This window comes from Lepidochelys kempii, chromosome 1 (assembly GCF_965140265.1).
Source record: "Lepidochelys kempii isolate rLepKem1 chromosome 1, rLepKem1.hap2, whole genome shotgun sequence".
Lineage (NCBI taxonomy): Eukaryota > Metazoa > Chordata > Testudines > Cheloniidae > Lepidochelys > Lepidochelys kempii.
Window position 1 is genome coordinate 14,161,003 of NC_133256.1, and position 11,091 is coordinate 14,172,093.

Consider the following 11,091-nt stretch of genomic DNA (forward strand, 5'->3'; position numbering starts at 1 on the left):
AGGAAAACATGGCATCAAGGACTGCAGGGGCTAGTAGGCTGTGGAAAGCACAAGATGACTAAGCTGGCCACTAAGACTGAAGGACTTGTCTCATTTGGATTCTTGTTTTGCTCTGGAAGGTGAGGACTTTTTGCTTTGGCCGGAGGATCAAGGCATCCCAATCACTCTACCAGCCACCTCCAGGTAAGGGAAATTGAGCTCTGGTGGTACTGGGTGTTAGAGAAGGTAAACCACACCCTCCCGGCTCTGTGTTTTCAGTCTCTCCCAGGCAATACACAAACTGACTAATGTTTTCAGAGAGACAAGGCAGGTGAGGTAATATCTTTTATTGGACCAACTTCTGCTGGTGAGAGACACAAGCTTTTGAGCCACACAGAGCTCTTCTTCAGGTCTGGGAAAGGAACTTCCAGCATCACAGCTAAATGCAAGGCAGAATGGATTGTTTAACATAAGTAGTTAGCACACACTGTAAGGGACCATTCAAGGTAGAGTGGCTTAAAACCTAAGCCCTCTTCCCTGCATAAAGGAAGCACAGCAAACATGAATCCCAGGGGTGCGTCCTCCATAGACACCCGGTCACTAGTCTCTATAAAAAGGAGACACAGAAGGGACTCTCAGGGAATGAATCCCTGTGCCCTATGGAAAGGAGATACGGAGATAGGGAATTCCAGGACGAACACTCTGTATAGAAGGGAGCACAGAAGGGGTAAATTCCTGGGGGGGGGTCCCCTGAAAGCCCCACCCCTCCCAGCAGCGGGCGCCCGCTCACCCAGATCTTGATGCCCCCAGTGGCGGCGCAGAGCCAGTAGAGGTTTGGGCTGAAGCACAGGGTGGTGTTGATGTCGCCACTGTCCAGCATGTACAGATGCTTGCCCTCGTTCAGGTCCCACAGCATGGCCTGGCTGTCCTGAGGGGGAGCAGGGCAGGAAGAGAGAGAGCCTCAGACAGAGGAAGAGTTCCCCCCCCCACACACACAACCAACCCCATAACCAATCATCAAGAAGCCTGCACCTTGTACCGAGGAAATGACACATGGACAAAAAGAGGGGGGTTGGTGGGTTACAGATTGTTGTAATAAGCCATAAATAAGCTTGAAAGCTTGGCTCTCTCACCAATAGAAGTTTGTCCAATAAACAATATTACCTCACCCACCTTGTCTCTCTAATCTCCTAGGGCTGACATGGCTACAACTACATTGCATACAATAATGTTTTCAGATCAAGTTCAAATTTTGAGCCCACAAAAGATTAGTGAGTTCAAAATTAGGCAAAATTGCTTCTTTTTTTTTTTTTTGCCCCATGTCTTTAGAACAGGCTCCAAAGGACTTTCATTCTTTGCATCATGGAACATTTATTATTCCAGCAGGAATTTCTGGCAATGTCATGGAAATTGTTGATAGATCATTGTGGATTTGTTTAGTCTTCCAACAGATCAGATCAGCATGCTATAATTACATATCTCTGGAGCACAGTCTTGGTTTCTTGTGAGTTCACATTTGTTTCCCATATGTAACTTGCAATATTAGCCTCTCGGTTAATCAGTAGCTTGCCTTGTCCAATAGAGTGTAAGCTGAATAAGCTTAAGGCTAGGCTAGGCATAGGGTGGAAAATGTAATGCCATTAAATAAATTAGTAGTGTGTAATATAGTGTTCAGTTCTGATTGCCCTGTTTAAAAGAGACAGGAGAAGGAGAAGAGCTTCCGAGACAGGTGATGAAAACAGCTAGAGGCTTGGAGAAATTTCCTCATAAATTTCTATATTGGAAACAATTGGGACTGAGTAGCTGAGAGAGCAGAGGATGGCCAATAGACATCTAGAGCCAGGGTCTGGGACATCCGCAAAGATAGCACTGGGCGATCCTCCAGGGTTTGGGGTCGGATCTGCAGCTGGCTCCACCGGTGGGACAAGCCTTACATTTAGACAAGAGGAGTTTTAGGATGAATAGTATGGTTAAGAGAGTTTCTGCTGTACCTTCAAAGCACATTGGTCCGTGCAGGAGATAAGCAGAGAGGCCCCCAAACAAGCTACACTTGCTCTTGCTTCTATTGCTATTGACTGGCAATTCAAAGTAAGATGATAAACTTGTGACTTAATTAAAAGCTGAAACCAAACTTGTCCAGAGCCCCAATTGTCTGAGGTGAGGTGTGATTCAAATGCATCAAAATTATACCATTTTATCTTAGTCTGCAAAGTGAATAGTAAAGAAGAAGTCATAGCAAAAGAGGGGAAAGAGGTGGAACACGGCACAAGAAATAGAATTAGCCATCAATGAATCTAAGAAAAGGTCTTGCACAATATTATGTTAATAGCTTCATCATTATGCAATCCCTATATAAACCATCAGTAGCAGCCTTTCTTTGTAATCTATGTATGACTTTTTGCATATGAAACTCCTTTGGGTATGGTTCATTTTCTTACGGTTGGCATTGTTTCTAACTTCCAATTACTTTGACTACCATTATGCTTATTAATGATCCATGTGTTTTTTTTCTTTTGATGCCTTTCCCAGCTCTGCACGCCACAAAGCAGGCAATATTATGCTTCCCACAGGTAGCAAAATATTTAAAATCAAACTAATTTTCCCAAGAACTTTTCTGAAATTCTCCAATTTTCAGTCAAAACAGAACATGTGTTTATAATCTCCGGGGATGTAAGAGCCCCACCAACATGCTCTGGAAACTTAGACCCAAATGTACATTTTCCAGTACAAAGAAGACAACAATTTATATTGGATTTTTTTAAAACTGTGCATCATTCATTCCTTTTGATGTATCCGACCAGATGTACTTAAGCTTTGTCTGGTCACACATGGTTTCCAAATCTCTCTCCAGCCCCAAGTAATGCTACAGAGGTGAATGGATTTACTCCGGGTTTCAAATGATGTAACCAAGATCTGAATCCAGCCCCTATGCATACTAAATTGAATGTCCTTTAGCAAGATATCTATGGACACTTCTACTAGGCATGTCAACTTGGGGTCAAATAAATCTTGTAGATATAGACATAGGCCAATTCCCTAGAAAAAAGAAGATGGAGGAAGATTAGTGAGTTTCCAGCACTTTGTTTATGTGGAAACAAATGTCACGTTGTATGCATGTCTAATGTAGGTGGACAGTTCCTTTTAGAAAAGGGCCCACACCAAACCCAAAACTTTGGAAGTTCAAATTCAGATTAGATGGCCTAAATCCATCTCTAGGTTCAACTCTGTCTTTTGAGATGTGGGCCAATCAGTTGTTGCCAACACAGATGATTCCTTCATACACTTTGGTCTGATTCGGGTGCCTGGAGGTAGCTAGCTTTCTAATGCTGGCACTCCAACAGCATTTCCTTTGGTCACAAATTTACTTTGAGTTTCACTGAACAAGTGAAACAGGTAAACGGCAGCACCACTAACAATGGACCAGATCCTGGCCCCGATAAGGGTGTTTGTGCCACTCCGATTGGTGATTCTCTTGGCAGAGAATAGAGCTATTTGGCATGGAGCTGGTGTAGGCAAGTGCATATCACTTCCTCCTGTCTACAGTGTAAAGGAGCTGTTGGGATTATGGACAGTAAGGATGTGTGAACAGAGCACCACCTGACTCCTTCTGATGACAGGCTGTCTAATCACTCCTTAAATAGCCCAGGGTGACTGAACCAGCCTTAGCTGCCACCAGGACTGCAGGAGTTGCTGGGACAACAGGAAGCTATATATGCTTTAAGGGAGCATCTTTATATGTTGCACAGAGAGGAGCTCAGTCAGACCTGAAGATTGGGCCACTACATGCAGCCTTTCAATTAGGTAGGTGATGTTTATTGACCTGACAGTACAATACCGGTCAGAAGCAAGGACCATATGTATCTTACCAGTTATGTGCTTGTGGCCAAAGAATATGTGTACAAGAACCTTCTGCACAGTGTAATCCCTGGAGTCATAGATAGCTGGAACCTCCTGCTGGAGTTATTTGGCCTGATTTCCTTCTTAGACCAAGGCAGGATATTTTGTCCTTGGTGGAATGGGCTAAAATATGTCTGTTGTTTGGGTGGTATAGCCAAACATTGTATAAATATTGCATGTGTGCAGCCACAATCTTTTATTGTACAGACAGTGCTGTTGTCTGGTTTTAATGTATTGTTCCCCTAAGCACTCCCATAACTTCCTTGAAGACTTCTCAGGTTTCCCCAAAGTGGCTTTTTTGTTATGTGTTGTCAGGGTTCCCTCCCCACTCTAAACAGATGCTTAGTTCAAATAGGGCTTTGGGAGATGTATTTTCCCTGTCCTGATTCCTCGCTGACCCGGAGAGAACCAACAAAGAGAACAAAGCAAAAACCTTCCCCCACAGATTTGAAAGTATCTTCTCCCCTTATTGGTCCTTTTGGTCAGGTGCCAACCAGGTTACCTGAGCTTCTTAATCCTTTACAGGTAAGGAGGGATTTTATGATACCCTTAGCTGTATGTTTATGACGTGTCTTTTAACCTTATTCTGAAAGGTAACCTCAACGTACGCTAAATTCCATATGCTAAATATTGATGGAGTATGACACAGAGCTACATACATTAAAATATCATTAAGGATATTAATATATATTATTTACTGTGAATCTCATGTTAAATCATTATTTGACTTCTTTTGGCTTTGCTGTTGGCCTTTCACTCTTCAGGGGTCTGAGTGTAGTCCAGTGGTAAGAACTGGGAGGGACTGGACATGAGGACTCCTGGATTCTATTCTTAGTTCTCCCGCTGACTCATGAACTTGCCAGTCATTTAACCACTTTGTGGCTCAGTTTCCACACTTTTACAAAAAGCATAGTAACACCTACTTCCCTGTAATATAATGCTTTGAGAACCTTAAGTGGAAGGTATTCTGAAGTGTAAAGACTGACTAATATTACTAATTATTAGTATGATTAATTATGCTTAGTTACACCAGCTGAAGATCTGGTCCTATAGCTTTTTTTCATCTACCCATATAATTGGACTATGGATTTTCTTCTATCTTGCCAAGAAAAAGAAGAAGATTCATAGTCCAATTAAAGGGATAGATGGAAAAAAAGCAGTCGGGTCAGATCTTCAGCTAGTGTAACTAAACATTATTAATAATTAGAAATACCTTTCACTTATGGTTCTCAAAGCACTAATATACATATATATATATAGCAAATGCGATGAACAACGGTGACTAGACACCATTTCCCCTTGGTCTGCATCCTGTTATTTTTGGGAACAATAGCTGCATTTTTGATACAGTGCCAGCCCTAAATCTGTGTTTGTCCTCATCCAATATTTTGCTCAAGTGGAAAGACAGTTCTAATTATTAGATAATTTAGTTTATCATATTTTTGTTTAGATCATGTTTGAACTGATAAACAGCAAATGGGGGCCTCGTTTCTCTGTTGGGGGTGTCTGAGCAAACTCCCTCAGTCTACTCAGACATCCTGGGTTCAAAAGTTCAACTTGTGCTCAAACTTTTTTAGGTTTATGTCCTGCTCATGAGGGATTTCCTAAAATATATATGGCGAGAAATCCATTGAAAAGATAGAGTGAAACTGGAGGGGAAAGTTTGTGAAAAAAATTAATTGGGGTGTTGGGATTAGAGAAGAGATAAATTCAATGGAAAAAATGAATTTTTTCCACTTCCACTTAGCTTTTGAGGGTGGTTCTAACCCCAACCTAGAGCCAGATTCTGCCAGTCTTACTCTGGACATGATCCAAAGCCTACTTAAGTCAGTGGTCATCTTTCCATTTACTTTAGTGAGTGTTGCATCAGGTCCTTTGAATAGCATCTGATACCACAAGTTGTCCCATTCATTTCAATGGGACTGTTTCCAGAGCAAGATCCTGCTTAGTGTGAGTGAGGGTGGCAGAATTAGAAAAGGAGTACTTATGGCACCTTAGAGACTAACCAATTTATTTGAGCATAAGCTTTCATGAGCTACAGCTCACTTCCTTGCTGGTGTCAGTGAAACTATTCACATAAGGCCTACTCACCATGAGTCATGACGGGAGAATGAGACCCACATTATAAAGTTAGGTTTCAGAGTAGAATCCGTGTTAGTCTCTATCCGCAAAAAGAAAAGGAGGACTTGTGGCACCTTAGAGACTAACCAATTTATTTGAGCATGAGCTTTCGTGAGCTACAGCTCACTTCATCGGATGCATGAGCTTATGCTCAAATCCTTTTCTTTTTACATTAGAAAGTGCAGTTCTTTAAGTTAGAAAAACACAATTGGATATCTTTTGGAATTGAATCATCCTGGGTGGGGGGAGGAAGGTGGCATTCTATTATAGGAACAGAAGGATTCATGAATTCAGATTAATTTTGAAAACCCGCCAAAATAGTTTGAGGTTCAAAAAACCTCAAGCACGGGTATATTACATTCCAAAGGTCCCCCATTCCTAAATGATGGGGCAGTGTCTGGCCTCCTCCCCTACACAGAGGGAATCGTGATCCCTTGGCAGAGGTGATGTGTGTGGGGAGGGACATGTGGGGTCATGTGCTCCCCGAGATTTGCTGTTTGACTTGTACTGTGCATGCTCACACAGACTGAGCATGCTCAGTAACACTGCTGAAGCCAGCTCCCCTCACTTTGCCCTCACTCTGCCCTATCGGCAGGCATGGGTCGTCTCGGTCCCTCTGGAACAGGGCAACTCAACACAGCTCACAATGCAGGGCTATGTCTAAGACGTAATCTAGCCGGTAAAGTTTTACATAGCATTTGAGCTACATTTTCCATGTGTTCTTCTTTTCCTCTCCCTGCCAAGTCAAAGTCTTTAAAACATCCCTTTGTTTTCATATGCAGTTATCTTTCCCCCAGCTGTTTTCCCTCCATGACCAGACCTCACAACCTTCCTATAGAGGTCTCTCTCGTTTTCCACATCTTTCATTGCTTCTGTGTGCAGCTCCTCTGAACTCCCTTACAATGTCATCTTACCGCACTGGCAGCATCGCCTGGTTCTCTTGGGCTGTTTCCTGAGTGAAAGTATTAGCCCTTGTCTACACTACAAGTTTAGGTCGAATTTAGCAACATTAGATTGATTTAACCCTGCATCCGTCCACACAACGAAGCCATTTTTGTCGACTTGAAGGGCTCTTGAAATCGATTTCTGTACGTCTCCCCGACGAGGGGATTAGTGCTGAAATCGACACCGCCAGGTCTAATTTGGGGTAGTGTGGATGCAATTCAATGGTATTGGCCTCCGGGAGCTATCCCAGAGTGCTCCATTGTGACCGCTCTGGACAGCACTTTCAACTCAGATGCATTAGCCAGGTAGACAGGAAAAGCCCCGGGAACTTTTGAATTTCATTTCCTGTTTGGCCAGCATGGTGAGCTCATCAGTACAGGTGACCATGCAGTCCCAGAATTGCAAAAGAGCTCCAGCATGGACCGAATGGGAGGTACTGGATCTGATCGCTGTATGGGGAGATGAATCTGTGCTATCAGAACTCCGTTCCAAAAGACGAAATGCCAAAATATTTGAAAAAATCTCCATGGGCATGATGGACAGAGGCTATAACAGGGACCCACAGCAGTGCCGCATGAAAATTAAGGAGCTCAGGCGAGCCTACTAAAAAACCAAAGAGGCAAATGGCCACTCCGGGTCAGAGCCCCAGACATGCCACTTCTATGATGAGCTGCGTGCAATTCCAGGGGGTGCTCCTACCACTACCCCACCCCTGTCCGTGGACACCTACAAGGGGGGAGTCTCACACAACAGGGATGAGGATTCTGGGGACGAGGAAGAGGAGGAGAAGGAGGAGGAGGACGATAGCACGCAACAGGCAAGCGGAGAAACTGTTCTCCCCGGCAGCCAGGAACTGTTTATCACTTTGGAGCCAATACCCTCCCAACCCTCCCAAGGTGGGCTCCCGGACCATGAAGCCGCAGAAGGCACCTCTGGTGAGTGTACCTTTGTAAATATAATACATGGTTTAAAAGCAAGCATGTTTAATGATTAATTTTCCCTGAAGACTTGGGATGCATTCGCGGCTGGTACAGCTACTGGAAAAGTCTGTTAACATGTCTGGGGATGGAGCGGAAATCCTCCAGGGATATTATTAAGGGGACATTCAGAGGTGGCCATTCCTGCTGGGCTGTTTGCCTGTGGCTGAAAAGAAATCATCCCCGCTTTTAGCCACACGGTGTGTGCAGGGGGGGGAGGGGGCGCATTCATGCTAAGCTGTTCACATTTGGCTGGCAGGGATCTTCCCTGATACTAGTCATGCGGTGAGAGGAGCAGTGAAGTGATCATCCCAGAGAACTGGGTGGGTGAGGGGGTTTAGTTGGGTTTGTGCTACGTGTTAACCTGAAAACTGCAGCCCTCCTTTTAAATGGCCAACCCAATGGGTGCTTGGTATGGGAAAGGAGGGCGCTGCTGTTTGAAACCATTCCCACATGTTATGAAGGTTGAAGAAGCCGAAAGACTGAGGCTTACCATGGCTGCCTGCAAGCCGAATTCTGTTGCCCGGCCCTGCGTGTGTGATCTCGCACACCAAACCAGCAGGCCCTCAATATATGAGGCAGAATGCTTGGTTCACTGTGAAAGAGTCTACCCATTGTTCTCTAAAATGTGTCTTTTTAAATACTACTCTCTTTTTCTTTCCTCCTGCAAATGTTTCAACGCTCCTGCTATCATCTCCATCCCAGAGGCTAGCGCAAATAAGAAGGCGAAAAAAACGCACTCGCAACGAAATGTTCTCTGAGCTCATGCAGTTCTCCCACACTAAAAGAGCTCAGCAGGATACGTGGAGGCAAACAATAGCAGAGCCCAGGAAAGCAGAAAATGAATACGAGGACAGGAGGGACGAGCAAGATGAGAGGTGGCGACAGCGAGAGGAGAGGTGGAGGCAGCGTGATGAGAGAGGCAGGATGCAATACTGAGGCTACTGGGGGATCAAACTCATATGCTCCGGCATCTGGTGGAGCTGTAGGAAAGGCAGCAGCACAGACCACAGCTGTAGCCCCTGTGTAACCACCTGCCCTCCTCCTCCAGTTCCATAGCCTCCTCACCCAGATGCCCAAGAACGCAGGTCGGGGGCTCTGGGCACCTAACCACTCCACCGCAGAGGACTGCCCAAGCAACAGAAGGCTGGCATTCAATAAGTTTTGAAGTGCGGTGTGGTCTTGTCCTTCCCTCCTCCCCTCATCCACTACCCTACCTGGTGCTTCTCTCCTCCCTGACCGCTCCCGGGCTACCTTGGCAGTTATCCCCCTATTTGTGTGATGAATTAATAAAGAATGCATGATTTTGAAACAACAATGACTTTATTGCCTCTGCAAGCGGTGATCAAAGGGAGGAGGGCGGTTGGCTTACAGGGAAGTAGAGTGAACCAAGGGGGTGGGTTTTCATCAAGGAGAAACAAACAGAACTGTCACACCATAGCCTGGCCAGTCATGAAACTGGTTTTCAAAGCTTCTCTGATGAGCAGCGCTCCCTGCTGTGCTCTTCTAACCGCCCTGGTGTCTGGCTGCGCTTAATCAGTGGCCAGGCGATTTGCTTCAACCTCCCACCCTGCCATAAACGTCTCCCTCTTACTCTCACAGATATTGGAGCACACAGCAAGCAGCAATAACAATGGGAATATTGGTTTCGCTGAGGTCTAACTGAGACAGTAAACTGCACCACCATGCTTTCAAACGTCCAAATGCACATTCTACCACCATTCTGCACTTGCTCAGCCTATAGCTGAACAGCTCCTGACTACTGTCCAGGGTGCCTGTGTATGGCTTCATGAGCCAGGGCATTAAAGGGTAGGCTGGGTCCCCAAGGATAGCTATAGGCATTTCAACATCCCCAACAGTTATTTTCTGGTCTGAGAAGTAAATCCCTTCCTGCAGCTGTTCAAACAGACCAGAGTTTCTGAAGATGCGAGCATCATGTACCTTTCCCGGCCATCCCACGCTGATGTTGGTGAAACGTCCCTTGTGATCCACCAGTGCTTGCAACACCATTGAAAAATACCCCTTGAGGTTTATGTACTGGCTGCCAAGGTGGTCCGGTCCTAAGGTAGGGATATGAGTTCCATCTATCGCCCCACCACAGTTAGGGAATCCTATTGCAGCAGAGCCATCCACTATGACCTGCACTTTTCAGAGTCACTACACTTGATAGCAGCAGCTCAATGATAGCGTTGGCTACTTGGCTCACAGCAGCCCCCACAGTAGATTTGCCCACTCCAAATTGATTCCCAACTGACTGGTAGCTGTCCGGCGTTGCAAGCTTCCAGAGGGCTATCACCACTCGCTTGTGAACTGTGAGGGCTGCTCTCATCTTGGTATTCTTGCACTTCAGGGCAGGGGAAAGCAAGTCACAAAGTTCCATGAAAGTGCCCTTACGCATGCGAAAGTTTCGCAGCCACTGGGAATCATCCCAGATCTGCAACACTATGCAGTCCCACCAGTCTGTGCTTGTTTCCTGGGCCCAGAATCAGCGTTCCACGGCATGAGCCTGCCCCATTAGCACCAGGATGTCCAAATTGCCGGGGCCCGTACTTTGAGAGAAGTCTGTGTCCACGTCCTCAACACTCTCATCACCGTGCTGCCATTGCCTCCTCACCTGCCTTTGCAGGTTCTGGTTCTGCACATACTGCAGGATAATGCATGAGGTGTTTACAATGCTCATAACTACCGCGGTGATCTGAGCAGGCTCCATGCTTGCCGTGGTATGGCATCTACAGGACAGCAGAGTTGCAGCGGAAGCGGTGGATGATGATGGATGCCACGAGAATAGATATTTATAGAGAAGGACAAGAGGACCTGCAAGGTGGATTCATGAAAGCAGGAGAGCAGAGTTGCAGCGGAAGCAGTGGAGGATGACGGTTAGCACCGTGGGCATTTCCCGAGGAAGAACATACGTACCCGGGAGCCCATGACAGACAACATGGAGAAATTCGCTATTGAGACAATAGCAGCAGAGCAGAATTGCAGCGGAAGCAGTGGATGATGACGGTTAGCAGTCCTACTGCACTGTCTGCTGAAAGCAGTATGGCGTCCACACGGAAAAATGGCGTGAAATGATTGTCTGCCGTTCTTTCATGGAGGGAGGGGCAACTGACGACATGTACCCAAAACCACTCGCGACAATGTTTTTGCCCCATCAGGCATTGGCAGTTTA